Here is a 25,252-nt window from a genome sequence, read left to right on the forward strand (position 1 = left end):
ACCCATGTGGCCACGCTGCCAGACAGTGAGTGGCAGGTAGGTAACAACAAGTAGCATATCTCTCATTATATGATTTTCCATAATGCATAGCTCCGGTGCAGACAGAGCCTCGCAGAGAGACAACAGAACGCTCCAGATTGGGTCTTGGTTCTGCACGCCGGCCCAACAGCTCAGCTCCTAAATCCCAGAGTGAACAGCCACCCTGCTCACCGCGCGCCGCGTGCCACATACTGCTACCGTCTCCGGTTTGCCACCCCCGCACCACGGTGGCTCCCTGAAGTCACACGTGGAAAACTTAAAGCTTCTAAAAGCACAATGCTTCAAAAATCTAATGAATAATAGAAAGCCATGCACTATTTTAGACGAGTATTGTACATGGGGCAACAGTAGAGCAGGGAGGTAGAGCAGTCGTCTGGTAATCCGGAGGTTCCCGGCTTGATTCCCGCTCCCCCGGGGGCAGCGTGTGTCAAAGTGTCCTTGAGCAAGACACTTAACCCCTAACTGCTCCCGATGATGCCGTTGGTGTGTGAGTGAATGGGTAAAATGTGAGGAACAAATTGTAAAGCGCTTTGGATAATAAGTGCTATATAAATGCACCATTTACCTTTAAAAAACATTATTTTCTCAGTAATTCTGTATTTGCGTTTGGTTTGGCAAGGAAACTATAGAAGAAGGGAGGGTCATCACATCAGTAAAATCAAATCAAATGTATTTGTAAGGCCCGACAACACATGTTAATGTCCCCATGGGCCGGACACGTCTTCTTTAAACAAGTCAAGAAGAAACATCACAATAAATCAAGAACACAAAAACACCATAAATTCCAAAACATTTAAAATAGAAACACTCCCAGACATACCCCACGCGAAGGTAAGGAAAAACTAAAACCTAGCAATAGGAAAAAATGCACCACAGGCAATGTGGAGGAGAGAAACCTTAGAAGGGCCGTTCAAGGGGGGATCTCCCTTTTTAGATGTCGTGATAGTAGTGTTGCAATAAAACAGGCGAACAGTTGGTAAGCATGCACTCATGTGTGTAGTGAAACACAGATAAGTGCATGCAATAGAAACGGAACATTTTGAAAGATAAAAATAGAGCTGATGGCGGATCTATTTGAGGCAAGGGGGCGGCGCAGAGAGGGTACTCGCATCCTCCCGGTCATCATCACGGGACGTCCCGGTATTCTAAATATACCAGCTATCTGAGAAAATATGTCAACCAATATATCAAACGTTGGCTAGTTAACAATGCAAATTGCTGATGGTTCTGACATCCGAGGTAATATAACCTGTTTAAAGGGGAACTATCTTATAAATGGCCTTTTTGAGTGTTTAGCATTGTTTCCTAGCTATGTGAACTTATATTAATATGATCTATGTCTCAAAATTCTCATATTGGTGCATTCTTCCAATTCTCCTCTCACAATATTCACCCTCACTGAACTGAGTCATCTGAAAATGTGCTGATATGTGATGTCAGAAAGACACTGCTGCATGTTAATGTTGAGATACAAGATGAGCTGCACACAGTGGTTGGAGCCCAGGCTCAAAACGGCTCGAGATCTTGAGGTAGAAAAATGCTGTTTTTGAGGACTTGATTAGAAATACAAAACAATGAATAAAAAAATAAAAAATATTACAGAGGTGTTCCATAGACTCACAGGAATTGTGTAAAAGTGCCCAAATAGTGAAAGAAATAGTAAAATAGTTCCCTTAAATTCTCATAGATCCAATCTTCAGACACACGTTTCTCGTTTAGTCTGCCAGCGACTCAAAGAGAGATGAATGCAAAGAAATCAGACCAATACAGGTTTCACTGTCTAGTGCACACTAGTCATGATTAATTGCATCACCACGCTCTCCTTGGGTTCCGGGCAACTCCACACAATTGAAACGTGAAACAAAACAAGAGGAAGCCTTGGGTAAACACAAGGGAACATGTCATCTTTGTTTTCCAGAGTAAATGGATTAACCTATCGACTGTGCACTATCAGCGGATCCGATGCACTGCGTTTGTGTAACAGTATCTCCAAACATACATGCACATTCAATTAACAGTCTTGCCTAGCAATTAGGATTAGGAGGTAGGCCTATACTGTAGTATTTTACGTTTTTACAATACTGCTGTCAACGAAATATTGATATTTATCCGGTATATATAAAAAAATGTCACATTGCAGTAAGGATGCATGTTATAGTTGACGACCATATCATATTGCACCGATATCGGTATTGGGCGATAGCGGTGCCACTTTAAAAATGTATTTATCGGTACTGGTCTGATGAGCAGAACTGGGCAGGTCAGCAACCAGATATCAGCTGATGATAGTGATTTGAACAGATTTGAACACCCAATGATTATTTCTCATGTCATAGATGGGGTGACAGTGGCTCAGGAGGTAGAGCGGTCGTCTGGTAGTCGGAAGGTTTGATTCCCACTCCACCCGGGCAGCGTGTCGAAGTGTCCTTGAGCAACACACCTAACCCCCCAACTGCTCCTGATGAGCAGGTCGGCACCTCGCGCGGTCGCCTCCGCCGTCGGCGTGTGAACGTGTGAGTGAACGGGTGAATGTGAGGCGTAGAAGTTGTAAAGCGCTTCGCAGGCGCGGACTGGCCAACAACCAGGAGATCACTGTGACAGAGTCTAAACTCACACAAGTTGGAGAACTCTCTCTCTCTCTCTCTCTCTCTCTCTCTTGCTCACACACACACACAAAGGGAGCCACATGTGATTGGTGGAGGCGGGACCAGTACAAAAAAAACCCCATCAAAATCAGTATTGCTGCTAATCATCGACACAATCGACTTTGCATTTTATTGAAAATATTTCACTTGTGTTTTTTTTTTTTTTTTTTTTTACAATCATTTGTGATGCCATCACAAACACTGGCATTTAAAGGGTACAAATTCTAAAATTCCTGCACCAGAATGCAGGAAATTAAGTCTTTGTAACAACAATTTTCCTGGTGGGGGACCCCCAGACCCCCTGCAGAAAAAGTGGCCTGACTGGGGCTATATTTCGCACTATATTTCCTGGCCTGACTGATTTCCCCAGTCCGGCCCTGGCGCTTTGGATAAAAGCCCTACAGTATATAAACGCAGTCAAAACCACCCATCGAAAACGAAGGGAAAAAACATCGCAATATGATATTCTGTCCACCTCGCACGGCTACCGCTAGCAGTGGAATTACACACTTGAACCGGCAGCGTCCTGGGATCTGTGTTTAGCATTCAGCCACGTTGTGAAGACGGATCAGCATTAGCCGCGGCGTCTCTCTCTCATCCCCCGCTTGTCCGCGGCGGCGCCCGGTGAATGGGGCCTGCAGTGGCCGGTTACCAGAGGCTTTCTTTAATGGTGTGCCGATCTGTTCGAGCTCATTACTCAGAGGATCCTTGTCATCGCAGCGGCCCCCTCCGCAAGTGCCACACTCCAGCTCGCTGCTAATGACATGTATTATTTACACCGAGCCCTGATTACTAATGCAGAGACAACCATGTCTTCTGCTCCCTGTTCCCATGTCTGACACCCTTTATTGGGGGGGGGGGGCACCTCACCTAAAGGAATGCACAAATACATTTATAGCCTACTGTAAAATTATACTATCATAATAAAGTACTTAGGTGGATTATGGATTGATTCATCGAAGGACATTCTAAGACAGCGATGCTATCAGAGTGCCTCTCTGTCTCATGGAGTAGTTCCTTTATCGTAGAGTTCCTGCTTTGTGTTATTGCTTTTCATTATGGGCCTGCCTACTCAATAATATGCATGAGATGCATTTGAGTGAAAAACAAAACAGCAGACATATCGTTGTCTTACCTTTGGGCAATAATACACAGGTACAAATGGAGATCAAATAACAGAAACAGAAATTCGATTTAGATAACACATAGGTTCAGAACATGGTCATGTGTTTCTAATGCCGGGATCAGTCTTGTTTCATGTGGAAAAAGGAAAATAAAGACAAATTTGATAAAAAAAATAAAAAACACGTCGCAGGAATTGTCACACTAGAAGAAAAAAGGCAACGAATTTGAACAAGCTAGACATTTTGTCGCAGGGCGTCCCAGATGCCACACACCGCTGTTCTTTGATTATGTCACACTACAACGGCTATGTTCATATTCGGGCACAATGCTGGAACACGGCTAAATCCTGGCAAAACCGGGCTGAGTTTGTGTAGTCATTACATACTGTGTTCAGGCTTGACACGGTTCAAAACAAACAAATTCAACTGTCCACACAAGCACAATTTCAATAAATAAAAGATATTTATTGAATAGAAGCACAACAGCCCGATGGGCAATTAGAGTAGTCGGATAACTGTCCAGGGTCAAAACACGTATCAGGCTCTCATACAAAAAGAGAATGTTCAATACTCAGGGTTTGTCTTCCGGTCCAGGGTCAGTTTCACAAGGGGGTTTCTCAGCCAGTCTAGGGTCCAGTAAACACCTTCTCGCTTTCTCCTCTCCTTACAACTACCTCTCACCTCACAAACTCTGTATATAACTCTCTCTCTCTCTCTGCTCTCTACTCCTTCCTCACCTCCACTCAACTCTACTCTGTCTTTCCTAGGGTTTTATGTTATGTGTGTCTGGTGTGTGTGTGTGAGTGGGATGTGGGTGATCACGTGGTGCACAGGTGTATTCCATCAGTCCTAATCAACTCCCTAATTAACTCTCCTCTGCCCGTAGTGGGAGTATCTCCCTTCCTTCACGTAGCCATGGGACGGGGGATGATATCTGCCACAATACGTTTACCATAACTTAACCCGACGTATGTCGGATAACACAGTTGTGGAGCCATGCGAATGCTCCCCCTTGCACTAGTGCCACCAAGGACGAACACACACTTCCCAACAAGTATAGCCAGTACAATGCTCTCTCTTCTGTATTCTCCATATCATTTACATACTCTATGTCGACATAAATTACCCCACTGAGAGAGTTGCATGCAGCAGTGTCACTTGTGGAAAAGTTAGTCTAGAGCTCTGCTAGCAACCTATGCTAATGAACCTGTGAAATGGAGTGAGAAATACTATCTGTAAACAATGGCCAAAATTAGGGATGTCCGATATAATCGACCTACCGATATTATCGGCCGATATTGGCATTAAAATGTGATATAGAAAATTATCGGTTTTCAGAACAAATTCTGATTTTATTTATTGTCAAAAGTATGCATAATGTTGTGTTAATTCCACGACAAGAGATATGTAATGTTAATTACCTGAAATTATAAACAATTTTGGGGGGGGGGGGAAACCTTGCAGATATCGGTATCGGAAATTAAGCGTTGGACAATATCGGTATATCGGTATCGGTAAAAAGCCAATATCGAACATCCCTAGCCAAAATGTTATTAGCCTAGGCAGCTCTATTAGAAATACCCATACTACCTCATTCTATGCAATTTTTTTGCTGTGACGTGACAAATATGGTATATTATATGTACACAGTAACGTGGCCCGCTATGATTTCTATATTGCTGTGTCAATAGGTGAGCTACATAAGACTGGCACAGTAGAGAGACAGTAGATGCAACACAAGACAGTAGTTTGCTGACAAATAGTAGAAAGGGACTTCAGCGTCTCAATTGCAAAGCAGTTAAGCCATGGGAAAATTGCAATACATAGGCGTATTATTATAAGTTGTACTGACAACAAGAAATAATATGACGTACACACGAAACGAAGGCAGACCTACAACACGTGATACTGTCATAGCCACAGTTATGAGCAGAGGCACAGATGTGTATAAATGCGCCATTATGAGAAAAGGGGTTTTGGATTGTTCATCCTGCATCCTAATTTATCTTTCATCAATGCAATAAATATAGCATTTAACCAAAGTGAAAATGATTCAAAAGAAAGAATTAATCCTCATCAGGAAATGATCAAAAGCTTGACGGAAACTTTTTATAGAGACCTTCAGAATGTTTGATGAGAGAGAGATAGAGAGAGAGAGAGAGAGAGAGAGAGAGAGAGAGAGAGAGAGAGAGAGAGAGAGAGAGAGAGAGAGAGAGAGAGAGAGAGAGAGAGAGAGAGAGCGAGAGATAGAGAGAGAGAGAGAGAGCGAGAGAGCGAGAGAGAGAGAGAGAGAGAGGGCCTTGCAGCTGCAGCAGAAATATGATCAAACTTTAGCTAATGTTTTGTTGTATAGCCACACACATGGTGTAACCGAGAGTAAGTGTGTAATTAACAAAGAGAACACAAGTGAGTAAAGTAGAAGTGAGTGAGTGAGAGAGTGAGAGAGTGAGAGAGAGTGAGAGAGTGAGAGAGAGTAAGAGAGACTTTTGATGTTCTTTATTAAAACATGTCAACTAAAAACAGTCAGTAGAGACACAAAAATCTCACGGCATCTTCATAAAACAACACACACACCCACACACGCCCACTCATCCTCACACACACACACACACACACACACACACACACACACACACACACACACACACACACACACACACCCACACACGCCCACTCATCCTCACACACACACACACACACACACACACACACACGCACACACACACACACACGCACACGCACACGCACACACGCACGCACACGCACACACACACACAAACACCCCAACAAACCCCAAAAACTTCCTTCAGCACATAAAAAAACACTTGACATTCAAATGCATATGTTCAGCCCCTCCTCCCTCACAGTACACATTGCATTCCCCAGTCCCCAAGCATTCACGAACGCATCAACATTATGTCTCAGTGAGAAATACATGAACTCTAATCTAACACATGCAGAAATCATACCCCTCAGCATAGGCACCGATTCCGTAGGACCAACGCCCCTGATTCTATTCCTACGGGACAGGCAAATGGCTAACTTAGCCTGCCCGTAAATAAAGTTCAGTAAAACGCTCACAGCCTTGTTACGTAATGAATATGTACTCTCCACACAGAACATCACCCCCAGCTTCACACACAACCCTTTTAGGAACCACAACACCCTATTGATTCTTTGACACTTTAGGAAAACATGGGTTACAGTCTCAGATGAAACCCTAGCTAGCCCCCATATAGTCGTCAGCCCCATATAGCCGTGCCCTCCTTGCAGATCCCAGGCACCCATCCAAGCCGCTGGCACGCTGCCTCACAGCTGCCACCGTCCCCTCCTCCTCCCTGTGCGACAGAGGGAGACAGAGAGAGAGTCCATTGACTCAGGCCTCCATGGAGAGAGAGAGAGAGAGAGAGAGAGAGAGAGAGAGAGAGAGAGAGAGAGAGAGAGAGAGAGAGAGAGAGAGAGAGAGAGAGAGAGAGAGAGAGAGAGAGAGAGAGAGAGAGAGAGAGAGAGAGAGAAGACAGACAGACAGACAGACAGACAGACAGACAGACAGACAGACAGACAGACAGACAGACAGACAGACAGACAGACAGACAGACAGACAGACAGACAGACAGATGTAATCTTTTTATACCAGACGCCTGCTCTATACCTCCTGAGCCACTTTCTGGAGTTGGGAGCTCCACTTCACACCTAAGAATCGAAGTACATGTTTAGGTTAATTTTAATATTCCATATACTCATTTGAAGATTAATACCCTTCATTTGAAATGAGAGTGTTCGCTTCAGACGTGAATATTAATGCGAAGGCTGTGATTTAATTGGCTGTGCTTTTTGATGTTGGCAGTTTTGACTGAATTCAAATTATGCACCCGACAACCATTAATGGAGAGCCAATCCTTGCCTGCAGTAGCACATGAGACAGGGGAGGGGGCAGCACATTTTGTTTCCCTACAGTTTTAGAGTGCCAATATAATAATAATAAGAAACTTTATTTGTATAGCACCTTTCATACAAGAATTGCAGCTCAAAGTGCTTCACAGCAGCAAAAAAAAGAGAGGTATAAAATTTGCAAAACAGACAAAGTCAAGGTAAGACATAGAACACAAAATCACAGTTCTTAGGATCCAACATCCCAACAGGTCTCGCTGTTTACGGCTCGATCGTCACACATAAAATAGACAACTTCAAAATGATAAAAGAGTAGCAAAATAGTGCAGTGCAATACAACGGTTAGTAAAATAGAATAGACAGAGTAAAATTATGCAATAGTGCAGTTCTGAATGACTGTTTAAACAGTTTAAAACCTGACAGCCTTTCCTGTTTGATACCCAGTTTAAAACCTGACAGTCTGTTACGGTGGGTGGCGAGGGAAGGTGTGTAGAACCCAAATGCTGAACAGTTATGAACCAGAGAGAGGAGGCAGAGTCGACGGCGAAAAGTATAATCGAAGACTTTACTTGAGCAGAAATAAACAAAGGAACACGATACAAAAGCGAACTGTAAAACATGGAAATAAAACCTCAGCTGTGCTGGAAAACGGTGCTAGGATGCGGGAACGGACTCAAAGGGAAACAAGAGATAAAGGGCTATTCCGCGAACGGCAGGAATAGCAGAGATACGGCAGGATACAGGGAAAACATCACAGCACGGAAAGGTACTGGAACAGGAAACAAACAATGGCGCGACACTGGTAGACAGGGGGCGGCATGAATATATACAGAAACTAATTATAATTGACAAGGAACAGCTGGGGGCTGACAGGCTAGGACACATGAATATCAATACACACGAATACAAGGGAAGGAGACTAGACACTAAACTAACAGGCAGGAATAAACATTGTAAACATAACACTGGGAAAACAGGGCTAGACTAGGACATCTGAACATACTGGGGAGAACACAGGACCGATAACAGATACAAGGGGAAAACAATAGAAAACACAGTCAGCAGGCTCCAGACACTCGCCTGCAGTACCGCAAACAGAGCGCCAGAGGGTGGCAGAGGATAGTCTGTGTTCAGGTAGTTCAGATTATGACACAGTCTTTCCTCCTGTTTGATACCCACACAGTTTAAAACCTGACAGTCTTTCCTCCTGTTTGTTACCCACACACAGTGTTGGGAAAGTTCACTTTCTACATGAACTAGTTCAGTTCACAGTTCACACATTTTAAAATGAACTAGTTCAGTTCATAGTTCATAATTAAAAATGTTGAACTAAAGTACATCAAAAGTACATCAAAAATGAACACATTTATAGTTATTTTTTCAATACGTTGCTGCAAGCTATTATTTGTCAAATGTATTGCCACAACCCATATAGAACCACAGAATACTGGCATTTCCATAACGCTTTGCTGACGTCCATTCAGTCCACACTAGTAGCAGCTGCAGCTTTCATCTCTACAGTATATTTTCAAAAACATGAGGAAAAACGTGCTGCTTGAATGGTCTTTATTAAGTATAATAATCTAAATATACTTAAAGTACCAAAAGTGAAAGTAGTCATTGTGCAAACATATAACATATAAACATGTGCCGACATAACTCTGTACTAACACAACACGAGGTAGGAACCAGGCTGAGTTATGAAACTGAGTTATGAAACTAAGGTTGTTTACTGACTTTAACTAAAACTCTTTTAAATGCTCATACGCCGACGCCGCGTAGAGTCTGACTCTGAGCGAGTGCTGCTGCTATACTACCCGACTCCCCGAAGCCCCGCCCAGAGCGGTTGCCAGATTGGGTGGATTTCCGCATTATTTTGAAGCCTGTTTACGGTGTGTTTTAACTGGGTTTTCGGCTGACAGTCTTTCCTCCTGTTTGTTTGAAATCTGGCACACTTTTGAACGCCGTTATAATACAGTGCTGAGAATGAACGCACTTTTGAATGCCGTTATACAGCGCTGAGAATGAACACGTTCTCAATTACGTTCATTTAGCGGAAATACAGTACGTTCAGTTCATGTTTGCCCAAAATACGAACGCGGTCACGAACTATCGTACATTGAACGCGTTCAGGTACATCACTGCCGACACAGCTTAAAACCTGACAGTCTTTCCTCCTGTCTGATACCCACACAGCTTAAAACCTGACAGTCTTTCCTGCTGTTTGGGACGCATCTATTCGAAGCCTAACCGGTTCATGCTTCCGCATTTGCGTTTTGCGCTTTGATTAGCCATTGAAGTTTCTGGTCGCACCAATCGTGTGACGGCAAGTTCTTTCGCCGGTTAAGCTTAGGCACTCTTTTGAAGTTGGTTAAGGTTAGATTTTGTCTTAGAGCAGGGCGATAGAATGCCAGCCCTGATTCCAAACTCTAACCTTAACCAACTTCGAAAGAGTCGCCTAAGCTTAACCAGTGATAAACTAGGCGTTAGGTAGTTTGCTGCTGGTCGAGGCGGAAATGGGCGCGTAACGCGATTGGGCGCACATGTCACATGACCAGAAACGTCAGTGGCCAATCAGATCGCACCAGAAATGGCAGTGGCCAATCAGATTCGCAAAACGCGAACGAGGAAGCATGAACCGGTTAGGCTTCGAATAGACGCGTTTGGCGTCCAATTTGACCCTTTAGATAATTGATTTTTTTTTTTTTTGTATTTTATTTTTTTATTCTTTTTTAAACAAACATATAAACAAACATGACAACACACGATAAGATATACAAGCATTAATTGTCAGGGCACATCCAATGAGATCACCTTTTGGTTAGTTGTTTTATATAAGATATACCCATAATACCTGTTATCTAAAAAAAAAACCTACACACATATGCTCAGCTCGAACCCCCCCCTCCCGGACCCCACCTTGAGAAGTACCTCCACTATCCCTCGCACCTAACCAGACACTACCATTATAAGCTAGCTTTTATTCTCTCCACCACTTCTAACCACATTGACATTTTGGATTCATTGAGACCCAGAATTCTTGCTGTAGATATTTCATGGTAAATTACATCGAGATATGTAAGAAACCAAACTTTACGGCACATTTTTTCCGGTTGAAACCAGCGTGATGCGATCAGCTTTTTGGCTACTGTGATACCCGATAAAACCAATCTCTTTAGCTGTGGATTCACTGCAAACTCAAAAACATCATTCAACAGCAATACCGAGGGGTGTACAGGTATATTCCAAGATACGAGTTTTGATATTTGTTGGGTCACATCTTTCCAGAATGCCTTAACTGGTGAGCAGTCCCAATACATGTGCATAAATGTCCCTTCGTCCCCATTTGTACATTGGGTGCATTTGGAATCTTGTTTGAGCCCCATTCGGCACAGTCTTATAGGAGTCAAGTATGTCCTGTGAATATAGTTAAGATTGATTTGTTGATGATCCGGGTTCCTTGATGTAAGTCGGACATTTGCCCAGGCTCCTTGCCAATCAAAGTCATTTTCCAGGTCTGGTATATCCCTCCTCCAGACAGAGTCAAGTTGGAGGGTTTCATACGAGGACGTTAGTAATTGATGATACAATTCTGAAACAAAACCTCTCGATGTCTCTCTTGAGTAGAAGAATTTGTGGTATCTGTGGTGTTCAATTGGTCTGTCTAATGGAACACCGTGAGACTTCAAACATAGCTCTAACTGTTTGTGAAAAAGCCATGTGGACTTGGTGAGATTAAATTTTTTGCGTATTTCTTTATCACTACAAAAACCCTGTTTGTTAAAAACATCCCCTAATGAGTGTATGCCTTGCTCTTCCCATATAGGGAATCTTATAGGTCGTTTTCCAATTAAGAGAGCATTGTTATTGAATAAGGGAGTATGATTGTGCCATTCTTGTGGGTTAGGATTTTTTTTTTGTGATTCACGCCATATCCGGATCGCATGAGTAATTATGGGGCCAAATTTTCGTTCACAGTGCTTGATTGGTAGTTTAGTGTATGCTATGTCCTTCAGTCTATGTGGGGCTACTATGTTTTCTTCTATTTTTCTCCAAGATGCTAATGCTTGGGAGTCAAACCATGTTGTCAATGGACTTAATGAGTACGCCTTAAAATATAGGAAAAAATCTGGAAATGCCATGCCACCATCTGCTTTGTTTCTCTGTGCGGTGGATCTTTTTATACGTGGTGGTGTGAGGTTTCTGTCCTTGCCTTCTCACTCGTTCTGTTCCTTTAACCACCCTCGCTTTGTTTTCATTCATTTTTTCTGTCAAGTATTTCAATTCCCTCGTTCACACGTTTCTCCCCGCTGACGTCATCTGAGACGTCGCTGATTGGTTCCCTCACTTCCCCACGCTTTTCAATCACATTCCCCAGCTGTCACTGCTTTTCAATCAATCGATCCCTCATTATTTATACCCCGTTTTCCCCACCCTAAGTTGTTGGTTCGTCTTGATTTGTCGCTGGATGTTTTTCCCCGTTGCTTCTGTTTCACTGTGCTATTCTCCAGGAATTCCTAGAAGCCTTCGCTTGGATACCTGCTCCGTGGCGCGCGCTCGCCTCCACTTGTTCCTGTTCCTTTACGCAGCTCGTCTGGGTGAGTTTTTCTAGATTGACTGTCTTGACCTATTTCCGATTTTCGTGTGTAAACCTTTACACTGAAGTCTACCACCTTTTTGTCAGACAGTCACTCACCCAGCCATTATCGTTTTTTGCTCTTTCCTTTTTTGGAATAATATCTCGGGGATCTTCCACCTCCCACTGTGTATTGACACGAAGATATTATTTCACATTTGGACTGTGTTTGGATTTTTGCTCACTGTGTATTTACACGAAGATATTGTTTCACATTTGGACTGTGTTGGATTTTTGCTCACTGTGTATTTACACGAAGATAGTATTTCACAATTGGACGGTGTTTGGATTTTTGCTCACTGTGTGTTTACATGAAGATATTCACTTGGGCTGTTTTTGGAATATTGCTCATCACTGTGTTGTTTAACACGAAGAATATAACACCCTGTCCTCCAGCTCGTTTCAAGTCTGCTCTGTCACTGACCCGTTCCCTCTCTCCCTCTCTCGGTCTTGCACAACATCTGAGAGGTCCGCCGTGAGAGTCTGCAGAGCGGTACAGAGGTCTGCTCCTGCTTCCCAAGACTACCCTTCCGGGAGAAGCTGCAGAGCAGCAGAACTTTTGCCCCTTGTTCATTGTACCTGTTTCTTGTTGACCTGCTTTCCCTGTTTCACTTATTCTAGTCACCAAATAAACAAGCCCTTGTATTTGGCAACTCTGAATCCAACTCTCTTGTGTCGTTGCGTTTGGGGTCGGTGTCAAACCATAACATTACGAACCAACCATGACGACCCCAGCCGACACAGAGGGGGTCAGAACCGCACTTGCATTTCAAGTCGAGTTGACCAGGGATCACGGTCTCCAACTAGAGCGGGCTGCGGCTGCGGTGCAGAACCTCAGGGACCAGGTCCTGCCTATGCAGGGTTCAATGGCCGCTATGGCGGGACAACAGTCCGAGATTCTCGCCCAGCTTAACTCGCTGGGCGACGCCGTTAATACTTTTCATCTCTCACACCCTCCAGGAACATTCCCCGCAGCCCCAGCAGATCTCGCACCTCGGGAACCCCTTCTCTCCGTCCCACGGCTGTTTGACGGTAATCCCGAGGAGTGTGCCACATTCATCATGCAATGTGAGTTGGTTTTCCGTCATCAGCCAAGCCGTTTTTCAGCTCATGGGTCCCGAGTGGCTTATATAACCAACCTACTTTCAGGCCATGCTGCCCAGTGGGTCACATCCTCCTGGGCAATGGAAGCAGATTTTTTGTTCTCCTACCCAGACTTCGTGGCGGAGCTCCGCAGAGTGTTCCACCATCCAGCCCGAGGTCTGGACCCTGGAGCCCGGTTGGGGACCTTCCGGCAAGGGAGCAGCAGGGTGACGGACTATGTCATGGAGTTTCGACTGGCGGCGGTGGAGAGCGGATGGAACGAACCTGCTCTTCGCCTAACCTTCATAAGGGGGCTCAGTGACGCAGTCCGGGACCAGCTCGCTACCAGGGAGGTGCCCGACTCCCTCGAGGAGCTGTTTAGCCTTGTCATCCGTATTGACGGACGCCTCCTGGAGAGAAGGCGCGAGAGGGCCCGACTGTCACCTCCTGAAGCACCCCGGACTCCTGGACGCCCCGTCCCCAACACTACTGTGGGTAACAGGCTTCCCCGTCCGGTGCGCGAGGAGGAACCCATGCAGCTGGGACGCTCTCATCTGAGCCAGGCGGAGCGTCAGGCAAGGCTCAGGTCCGGTCTCTGCCTCTACTGCGGAGGTACGGGACACCGTATCGCCGACTGCCCTACCCGGCCAAAAGATCGGGCTCACCAAGACCCCGGGAGATCCTGGTGAGCCGTTTTTCCCATTCCCAGCGCCGCGCACCACCTGACCATCTGTTGAGCGTCACCCTGGCCTGGGGGGACCAACGTGCCACGGTGGAGGCCCTCATCGACTCTGGGGCAGACGAGAACTTCCTCGACTTCGAGTTTGCCACCCAAGCCAACATACCTCTTGAGGCCCTTGTGAGGCCCTTGGAGATCTTTTCGTTGGACCAACACCGCCTGGCCGACATCTCTCAACGGACCGGCCCAGTCTTGCTGACCATTGCTGGGAACCACGTAGAGAGGATCCAGTTCCTCATTACCCAATCCCCCCTCGTCCCGGTGGTCCTGGGTAGGCCCTGGCTCGCGCTGCACGAGCCCCACATCGCCTGGGCCTCCGGTACCATCAGGGGCTGGAGCTCCTCCTGTCACGCCCGCTGTCTACAGGCGGCGTCTTGTCCCCCGCCCCGGAAACCGGCTGGTGAGTTGCCCCCGGATCCCTCGTCCGTTCCTCCCGAGTACCACGACCTCATGGAGGTATTCAGTAAGACCAGGGCTCAGTCCCTTCCACCTCACCGCCCCTATGACTGCGCCATCAACCTCCGCCAAGGGGCTCCCCTTCCCGGCAGCCGCCTCTACAGTCTGACTGCCCCGGAGAAGAAGGCGATGGATCTCTACATCTCTGAGTCATTGGAAGCAGGACTCATTCGGCCTTCCTCCTCCCCGGTGGCGGCCGGGTTCTTCTTTGTTGGAAAGAAGGATGGGGACCTGCGACCCTGCATCGACTATCGTCAGCTCAACGAGATCACCATCAAGAACAAATACCCCCTACCTCTCATGAGCTCCACCTTCGAGCCACTGACCCAGGCCTCGTTCTTCACCAAGCTGGATCTCCGAAGTGCCTATCATCTTGTCCGTATCCGTGAGGGCGATGAATGGAAGACCGCCTTCAAGACCCCCAGGGGCCACTATGAGTACCTTGTGATGCCGTTCGGTCTCACCAACGCCCCGGCGGTATTCCAGGCACTCATGAACGATGTCCTCCGTGACATGCTGGAGGTGTTCGTGGTGGTGTACCTGGACGACATTCTTATCTTTTCCAGGACCCTCGAGGAACACATCCTGCATGTCCGCCGGGTGCTGGAGCGCCTCCTCCACAATCGGCTCTTCGTCAAGGCGGAGAAGTGCCGTTTCCACTCCAACTCCGTCGACTACCTGGGCTTCATCGTGGAGAAGGGCTTGACCCGAGCGGATCCTCGCAAGATCCAGGCTGTGGAGGATTGGCCGGAACCCACCACTCGGAAGGAGCTACAGAGTTTCCTCGGGTTCGCAAACTTCTACCGAAGGTTCATCCGGAACTACAGCCAAGTGGCGGAGCCTCTTACCAAGCTGACCTCCCCCGCTCTGCCGTTCGACTGGTCCCCAGCGGCATGCGCTGCGTTCCGCTCCCTCAAGAGAAGGTTCACTTCCGCTCCTATCCTGCTCCACCCTGACCCCAAGAGACAGTTCATCGTGGAGGTGGACGCCTCGGATTCTGGCCTGGGCGCTGTCCTATCCCAGCGTTCTCCTTCCGACCAGAAGGTACATCCTTGCGCCTTCTACTCGCGTCGCTTCCTCCCCGCCGAGAGGAACTACGACACCGGCAATCGGGAGCTACTGGCGGTCGTGGCGGCTCTGGAGGAGTGGCGTCATTGGCTAGAGGGTGCCGAGGAGCCTTTTACCATCTGGACGGACCACAAGAACCTAACGTTCATCCGCGCTTCCAGGCGCCTCAGCGGTCGGCAGGCGAGATGGGCCAGTTTCCTCAGTCGGTTCGACTTCTCGCTGACCTTCCGCCCCGGTTCCCGCAACACGAAGGCCGACTCCCTGTCCCGGATGCACTCCAAGGGGGCTCCACCCTCTGAGGACCCATCTCCCATCATCCCGGAGGCCCGAGTGGTTGGAGCCATCACCTTGGGCATCGAGGGTGTGGTGAGGCGTGCCCTACGCTTCCAACGTGCTCCAAGCAACGTCCCTAGGAGCCGTCTCTTCGTCCCTGACTCTGTCCGGTCCCAGGTACTGCTGTGGGGCCATACCAGCCGGTTCGCCTGCCACCCAGGCGTCCATCGCACGTTCTCCTTCCTGGCTCGTCGTTTCTGGTGGCCCACCATGCGAAACGACGTCAAGGAGTTCGTATTGGCCTGCGCGGTCTGTGCCCGCAGCAAGGCCTCTCACCAGGCACCCTCCGGGCTCTTGCAGCCACTTCCCGTTCCAAGCCGTCCGTGGTCACATGTGGCGCTCGACTTCGTCACTGGACTACCCTCCTCCCAGGGGAACACCTGCCTTCTGACCGTGGTGGATCGATTCAGCAAGGGGGTCCACCTCGTGGCCCTCTCCAAGCTTCCCTCAGCAGCCGAGACGGCGGACCTCCTGACGCACCACGTGTTCCGCCTTCACGGTTTCCCCCAGGACATCGTCTCTGACCGGGGGCCCCAGTTCACCTCCCAGGTTTGGCGGGCTTTCTGCAAGGGATTGGGGGCAACGGTCAGTCTCTCCTCCGGCTACCATCCCCAGACAAACGGGCAGACGGAGAGGATGAACCAGAGCGTGGAGTCTGCTCTTCGGTGTGTGGCAGCCGAGAGGCCGGCATCCTGGAGTCGTTTCCTTCCCTGGGTTGAATACTCGATCAACTCAATGGTCAGTTCCGCCACCGGCCTCTCCCCCTTTGAGGCCTCCCTAGGCTACCAGCCCCCTCTTTTTCCCGCACTGGAGACGGAAGTGGCAGTTCCCTCCGTGCAGGTCCACCTCGACCGCTGCCGTCGCGTTTGGGAGATCACCAGGACCGCGCTGCTCCGGACATCTGAGCGCGCCTGTCGTGGTGCCGACCGGCGCCGGGTTCCTGCGCCGACTTACCGCCCTGGGCAGAGGGTGTGGCTCTCCGCGAAGGACCTCCCGCTACGGTCCTCGGCCAAGAAGCTCAACCCTCGCTTCGTCGGTCCTTTCGAGGTCCTGAAGGTACTCAGTCCGGCGGCCCTGCGCCTGAAGCTTCCTGCATCCATGCACATCCACCCCGTGTTCCATGTCTCCCGGGTTAAGCCCGTCTCCCTCAGTCCCCTTATGCCTCCGGCTCCTGATCCACCGCCTCCTGTGCTAGTGGATGGTCACCCCCAGTGGCAGGTCCGCCGGTTGATGGGCGTTCGTCGGCGGGGCCGGGGATTCCAATACCTGGTGGACTGGGAGGGTTACGGCCCTGAGGAGCGTAGCTGGGTCTCCCGGCAGCTCATCGTGGATCCCGGCTTGATCACCGACTTCCATCGGGCCCATCCTGACGAGCCGGGTCGGCCTGGTCGCCGGGCGGCTCCCGTTGAGGGGGGGGTACTGTGAGGTTTCTGTCCTTGCCTTCTCACTCGTTCTGTTCCTTTAACCACCCTCGCTTTGTTTTCATTCATTTTTTCTGTCAAGTATTTCAATTCCCTCGTTCACACGTTTCTCCCCGCTGACGTCATCTGAGACGTCGCTGATTGGTTCCCTCACTTCCCCACGCTTTTCAATCACATTCCCCAGCTGTCACTGCTTTTCAATCAATCGATCCCTCATTATTTATACCCCGTTTTCCCCACCCTAAGTTGTTGGTTCGTCTTGATTTGTCGCTGGATGTTTTTCCCCGTTGCTTCTGTTTCACTGTGCTATTCTCCAGGAATTCCTAGAAGCCTTCGCTTGGATACCTGCTCCGTGGCGCGCGCTCGCCTCCACTTGTTCCTGTTCCTTTACGCAGCTCGTCTGGGTGAGTTTTTCTAGATTGACTGTCTTGACCTATTTCCGATTTTCGTGTGTAAACCTTTACACTGAAGTCTACCACCTTTTTGTCAGACAGTCACTCACCCAGCCATTATCGTTTTTTGCTCTTTCCTTTTTTGGAATAATATCTCGGGGATCTTCCACCTCCCACTGTGTATTGACACGAAGATATTATTTCACATTTGGACTGTGTTTGGATTTTTGCTCACTGTGTATTTACACGAAGATATTGTTTCACATTTGGACTGTGTTGGATTTTTGCTCACTGTGTATTTACACGAAGATAGTATTTCACAATTGGACGGTGTTTGGATTTTTGCTCACTGTGTGTTTACATGAAGATATTCACTTGGGCTGTTTTTGGAATATTGCTCATCACTGTGTTGTTTAACACGAAGAATATAACACCCTGTCCTCCAGCTCGTTTCAAGTCTGCTCTGTCACTGACCCGTTCCCTCTCTCCCTCTCTCGGTCTTGCACAACATCTGAGAGGTCCGCCGTGAGAGTCTGCAGAGCGGTACAGAGGTCTGCTCCTGCTTCCCAAGACTACCCTTCCGGGAGAAGCTGCAGAGCAGCAGAACTTTTGCCCCTTGTTCATTGTACCTGTTTCTTGTTGACCTGCTTTCCCTGTTTCACTTATTCTAGTCACCAAATAAACAAGCCCTTGTATTTGGCAACTCTGAATCCAACTCTCTTGTGTCGTTGCGTTTGGGGTCGGTGTCAAACCATAACAGGTGGTTTGTTATTCCAAATAAATTTGTATGTGGAGGAGTGTAATCTTTTCCAGTAACCCTCTGGAGGGGGTAACGGTAGCATTGAACAGAAGAAGTTGATTTTAGGTAGTACATCCATCTTAACTATTGATATCCGTGCTTGTACTGTGTTCTTAAGTTTTGCCCATCTATCAAGGTCGTCTTTGATTTTGTTTTGGATTTTTGTGTAGTTGTGCTTCACCGTTTGTCTTATGGTAGGGAATATTTCCACTCCCAAGCATCTGAAATGTTTTACCATCGGTATCTGTCCTGGGAGGGTTGTATCTTTTTTTGCAGGGGTGTTAAGTGGAAGGAAAGCCGACTTCGGCCAATTTATCTTAAATCCCGATAAATCACCAAAGTCCTCAATCAACTTGAGCAGATGAGGCAATGTGGTGTTGGGGTTTTTCATGAACAATATTACATCGTCCGCATATAAACAAATTTTTTGTTGTGTGCCCTTGATTACGATAGGTTCTATGGATTGGGATTGTCTTATATATTGTGCTAAAGGCTCTAATGATAGATTGAACAGTCCGGGACTAAGAGGACAACCCTGTCTGGCAGAGCGTGATACCGGAAATATTTCAGAGATGATTGTGCCTGTTGTAATCATGGCCGATGGGTCTTTGTATAATACTTTAATCATATCGATGAATCCTTTTCCTAACCCCATCCTTTCTAGCACTGCCCACAGATACGACCATTCCAGCCTGTCAAAGGCCTTCATAGCATCCAGGGACAGCATCGCCTTAGGTATGGTGTCCTCCTTGTCGGCATCAAGTACGTGCAGTATACGTCTTATGTTCTCAGTGATCAGGCGGCCTCCTATGAAGCCAGTTTGGTCCGGGTGAACTAAAGACGTCATATGCTTTTGTAATCTGATGGCTAATACCTTAGAGTACAGTTTGATATCTGTTCCGAGGAGGCTTACAGGTCTATAACTACCGCACTCGTTGGGGTCTTTGTCTTTTTTAAGGAGGACTGTTATGAGTGCAATATTGTCAATTTTATGGAAGTTCCCCTCCTTGACTGAGTATAAGATCATATTTAGTAATAAGGGGCCAATTATGTCCCAACAAGAAAGGTACATTTCTGATGGGAAACCGTCTCTTCCTGGAGCCTTACCACTTTTCATTGCGGTTATGGATTTCTTGAGTTCCTCTAGTGTGATCGGTATTTCTAACTGTTTAGCGTCATCCTCTGAAAGTTTAGGGAGAATAATTTGATTAAGAAATGTGTCCATTTTGTTTTGATCGAAGGTCATTTCTGATTTATATAAATCGGAGTAGAATACTTTGAATGTATCGTTTATTTTTACAGGATCTGTTACAAGTACTTGTTGTGCTCTAATGGTAGTTATATCTGCAAATGTTGCATTAATTCTTAATCGCATGGCTAATAGGTGGCTGGGTTTGGAACCATGGGAGTACTGCTGTTGTCTTGTGCTGCGTATTTGTATTTCCGATTGTTGTCTGTATATGTCATTGATCTCTATTTTTAGTACGTTAACTTGATTTTCTAGTCGAGTTGAGTTGTTGTATTTCAGAGAATTAAATAACGTTGAGTAAAGCGTTTCCAGCTCATCCAGTTTTGTGCTTTGATTCTTGCGCATTTTGGAGGAAAAGCTATCCGTGAAGTCTTTGATCATTCCCTTTACCGACATCCATATTATTCTGGGGTCTTGCACCGAGTTTGCATTCTCCCGTTGGAATACTATAAGAGCTTCTTTGAGTTGTGTAATGAATTCCTTGTTGTTAAGCAGCAACGAGTTAAATCGCCATCTTGGGGCTCGGGAGGATAGTATACCAAATGTACCTTTAAGGAGTAAATAACAGTGATCTGATAGTGCGTTGGGTATCATTTCCACTTCATAATTATCAAATAGTCTCTGTGATGCAAAGACATAATCTATTCTGGATAGTGTCTTATGTCTCGCAGATCGACAAGAGTACTTTCGGGTCGTGGGATTAAGTAACCGCCATAAGTCCTTTACACCTGTAATCTTTGACCAATCCTTTAATGCCTTCGATGAATTCTTTTGTTCGCTGGAAAAGGCGAGGTAAGATTTGTCTATCCTTGGGTTCCAGATGGCATTAAAATCCGCTCCTATTATAAATGAGTAATCGGGAATGTCTAACATTGCATTGGTTAGTGTAGTGAAGAAATCTTCTTCGTACAAATTTGGGGCGTATACCGCTATCAACGCTATTTTCCTGTTCTTATGTTCAATCTTAGCTATAGTTATCCGACCTTCTACATCAGACCATACTCCCTTTAGTACAATATTCAACTTACGTTTAACGACTATTGCTACACCCCGAGTTCTCGTACCAATAGAGGAGTGACTGATATTATGGTATATGTTGTCCGCTAATTTACCTATGTCTTTCCCTAGAATGTGTGTTTCGCTTAGCAGAGCAATGTCCACATGTTCTTTTTTCATCAGTGTGAGCACGCTTTTGCGTTTGAGTTGGTTATTTATTCCCCCGGTGTTCCATATCATTATATTCAAACTAGCCATAGTCTATACATGTTGCATTGTAATTTTTGGTAATGCTTCTAGAGTGCGAGGCAATAATAGATATACATCCCACTAGTGAGGTCCCGTTGAGAGCCGAGCTTAAAAACATACATATATACAAATAAAAATCCCCTACCCTTCCCTCCCACCGAGAGTCGTACAGGATTGTGTTCCATGAACACAACCTTTGCGTATGACTCTCTCCCTTGCACCACCGGATATCCCAGAATGATCCAATTATCCTTAACATTCCTATGTATACCATAGGATCTAACACTCTAAATTCTACCATAAGTAGAATGTCGACTGTGGCTTGGCCACTTACCCGTAAAAAATAAATAAATAAAAATGTAAATGAGATAAACTAAAAATAAAGACCAAAAATAAGCTTCAATTGTCATGCCTTAATCACTTACATTTTATATGAACTTGTAATTTATAGTAATTTATAGTAACCCATGAATAATATGAAGGTATTGAACTGAAGAGAGAGCCTCAATAAATCAGAGAGAGCGGATGAAAAAAAACAAAAAAAAAAAACAAGTAAAAGGAAGAGAACATTAACTTAGATCTTAAAAGAGCATTGCTATGCTTAAACATCTAAAGTATTAATTGGAGAAGTAGTGAAATTATTTCCCATTAATAAAAAACAATTTTTAAATACGTATATGCAGCATTTCCCCCGACCGGGGTGGGCGATGATCGTTGTGTAGAGTGATCTTTCAGCCGGCCGGCTATGATGGCTCTGTGGTTCTGCATCTAGATAGCTGTTGATTATTCCCCCGAGGGGCTTCTGGTAGAATGAATGACCACGTATTGCTGATATTCCAGAATGCTCCATATATCAAAGAATGCTTCGATGTTCTAGATTATTCCAATATGTCATTTTTACATTGTCTGAATGTTCCAGTATGTTCTGGAGTGTTCCAATCTTAAATCCAATATGTCCGCAATAATATACACGTCGGGGAAAGCATTCAAAAACTCTGAGCACGTAGGTCTCTCTGTCCCAAATCCTCGGTTATTAAAGGTTGTACTATATGGTGACCTTGCATAACTGAGATTTAAAAGGCCATTTATACACTATTCTGCTCCTGTTCAGACAGGAATTTGGCTGCATCTTCAGGCGAGTTGAGGAGAACCTTTGCTCCTTGTTTGTCGACGACGCGAAGTATTGCAGGGTATATTAGTAGGGGTCTGTATTTCCCCAGGTATAGTTGAGACATCACCGTCTTGAACTTGGCACGCAGTTCCACTACATCACGACAATAATCTTCAAAGCAGTGTATTGGTACCTCCATGTGTTTCAGATTGCCTTTCATCCTGCGAGTTTCACGCATAATCATTTCTTTTATTCTGACTTGGCGCAGTATAACTAATATCACTCTGGGCTTAGCGTTATTGCCAATGGAGCGGGGACCCAATCTGAAGCACTCATCCACCTCCGGTATTTTAGGAAGGATTCCTGTTCCCAAGATTTTCTGTAATTCTGTGGCAAACTCTTCAGGGTTTTCACATCTCACTGATTCGTCCAGACCGACAATACGAATATTCAGCCTGCGTTTTTGATATTCCATCTCGAATATTTTGGCTTTCTGTTCTTTATTGATTCGCGTGAGCTCCAACGTTATTTCGCTGAGCTCCGTCTTGATTTCATTGTAGTTCCCCTTCATCTCAGCAGTTAGGTTAACTGTGTTAGCCTCTACTTCCTTGTAGATGTGAGTGAAATTGATTTCGTGGGCTTCCACTACTTTCTCCAGAGCCTCGGTGCGTTTATTCTGTGCGTCGGCGTCCGCTCTCAGCGCATCAATTTTGCCTTCAATAGATTCTTTAATAGCATCTACTTTTTGAGTTATTATCTTCTCCGACAGTTGTGATTGGAGGATCATTTCCTCCATTCTCTTCTCCATTGTCTTCCCCATTTCCTCCATTTTCCGGATGATATGTTCGGTATCTGCGGAGGTCTTTGATGGGGTTGAACTTGAAGCGGCCTCTGTCAAGTCAATATTTTCTGCTGTCCGCTGTACGAATCCTGGGTCCCGCGGCGGGACCTCTTCGACTGGTTTTGGGTCTTTCTTTGGGTCTTTCTTTGGTGACATCTCGATTCTTTTGGTCAATATAGTTAGTTGATAGTCTCAGTTGATATATGCGTCAAGTTTTAAACGCATTAATGGTATATAAATATGTTTTTAAAACGAAAAAAAAAATAACGGGTGAGCAGCTGTGTCACATGCGACCTACTCCATTCTAAAGCTAAACCGGAAGTCATAAGATAATTGATTCTTAAACTTTTTCATGTCACCCCCAAATTGGCATCGCAACAAGCAGTAGCGCAAAGAGTGTTTGAGATAAACCCTTATTTACCTGCAGGGATTTTCCATGGTTTTATGGAGCAGTTTTGTTTTTCTACCATATGAACAGATACGCAGAGACAGCATTTTTCAGTGAGCCATTGTGAACCTCATTAGTTTCGTGAATCAAGATACTTCAGATTCCTTGTCTGACTTACCCACTGTGTCCATGTCTTTGTTTACAGCGCCGCTGTAATAGGGACTCTGTAGACTATCCCCAATCGATAGAAATGCTACTGTGAGGACGCAGGCCCTGGCGGCTTCATAACTTGGCAACAACGAAGCGCCCACAGCTGCAAGGCTAAAACTGCCTCAGGCCACTCATGCGCGCCCTTCCCATGTACAGAGAACTTTACTACATGGAGAACATGTGAGGCATCGGAAGGTAAATGCAAAACGCTACTCGTATCTTCCCGACATATGTTTGCATAAGGATACGGAGGATGGTCTCTCACAGCGAATTAGCCTCTGTGTTAATCACACGCACAAGCGATGTGGCAGTACCAGCGCGAGGTAAATTATTTGAGTGCTTCGCAGAGTACCGACCCTCATCTGTTGCAGAGTAGAGACAGACAGTCATTAGCATTTGATTACTTTAGGATTAGTTTACCTCGTAAATATAATAATAATAATAATAATAATAATAATAATAATAATAATAATAATAATAATAATAATAATAATAATAATAATAATAATAATAATAATAATAATAATAATAATAATAATAATAATAATAATAATAATAATAATAATAATAATAATAATAATAATAATAATAATAATAATAATAATAATAATAATAATAATAATAATAATAATAATAATAATAATAATAATAATAATAATAATAATAATAATAATAATAAACGTTATTTCTACAGCACCTTGCATACAAGAATTGACGCTCAAAGTGCTTCACAACAGCAAATAAATACATAAAAGGAGCACAACATACAAAGTCAAAGGCATAGAACACCAAACCACAGTTCTTCACATTAGGATCCAACAAGCCTCTCTGTTTACGGCTCGATCGTCACACATAATATAGACAATTTATGCAATAGTGCATTTGTGAGAATAGACGATACACAAAGGTGTTGGAGCCCACACCGTCACTACAGGGTATACTCGTATCTTCCCGACATATGTTTGCATAAGGATACGGAGGATGGTCTCTCACAGCGAATTAGCCTCTGTGTTAATCACACGCACAAGCGATGTGGCAGTACCAGCGCGAGGTAAATTATTTGAGTGCTTCGCAGAGTACCGACCCTCATCTGTTGCAGAGTAGAGACAGACTGTGTGTTGTCTACAGGGACCTATATATCATTACTGTGTGAGTATCACATGAGTAAGATAAGATAAGATATTCCTTTATTGATTGCCTTGGGGAAATTCTGGCGTCATAGCAGCATGGGGGAGGGGGGAGGGTAGGTACAGGTAGTAAAAAAAAGCAGTGTAAACAATATAACAAATCAATATAATTAACTCTGGCATGTGCATAATATGGGCAACAAGGTGCGAGATGAGGGTATGTATGCCCTCTCAGTTATATTTACCCTACAATAAATAGTTACATTATATAATCTAATAATCCAATAATCTAAATCTAATATATAATACATAAATGCTAAAATGCTAAATATATGATCTGATGAAGTATACAGTATTCACATAAGGTGCGGTATGCACAAGGTAGTATTAGTGTCTCATTCACCAAGGACTTACGACCATTTGAGACCTTTTCGGGCCGATTTTGGGATTCACCA

The sequence above is a fragment of the Notolepis coatsorum genome (genome assembly GCF_963971535.1).
Source record: "Notolepis coatsorum genome assembly, chromosome: 17".
NCBI classification, from domain to species: Eukaryota; Metazoa; Chordata; class Actinopteri; order Aulopiformes; family Paralepididae; genus Notolepis; species Notolepis coatsorum.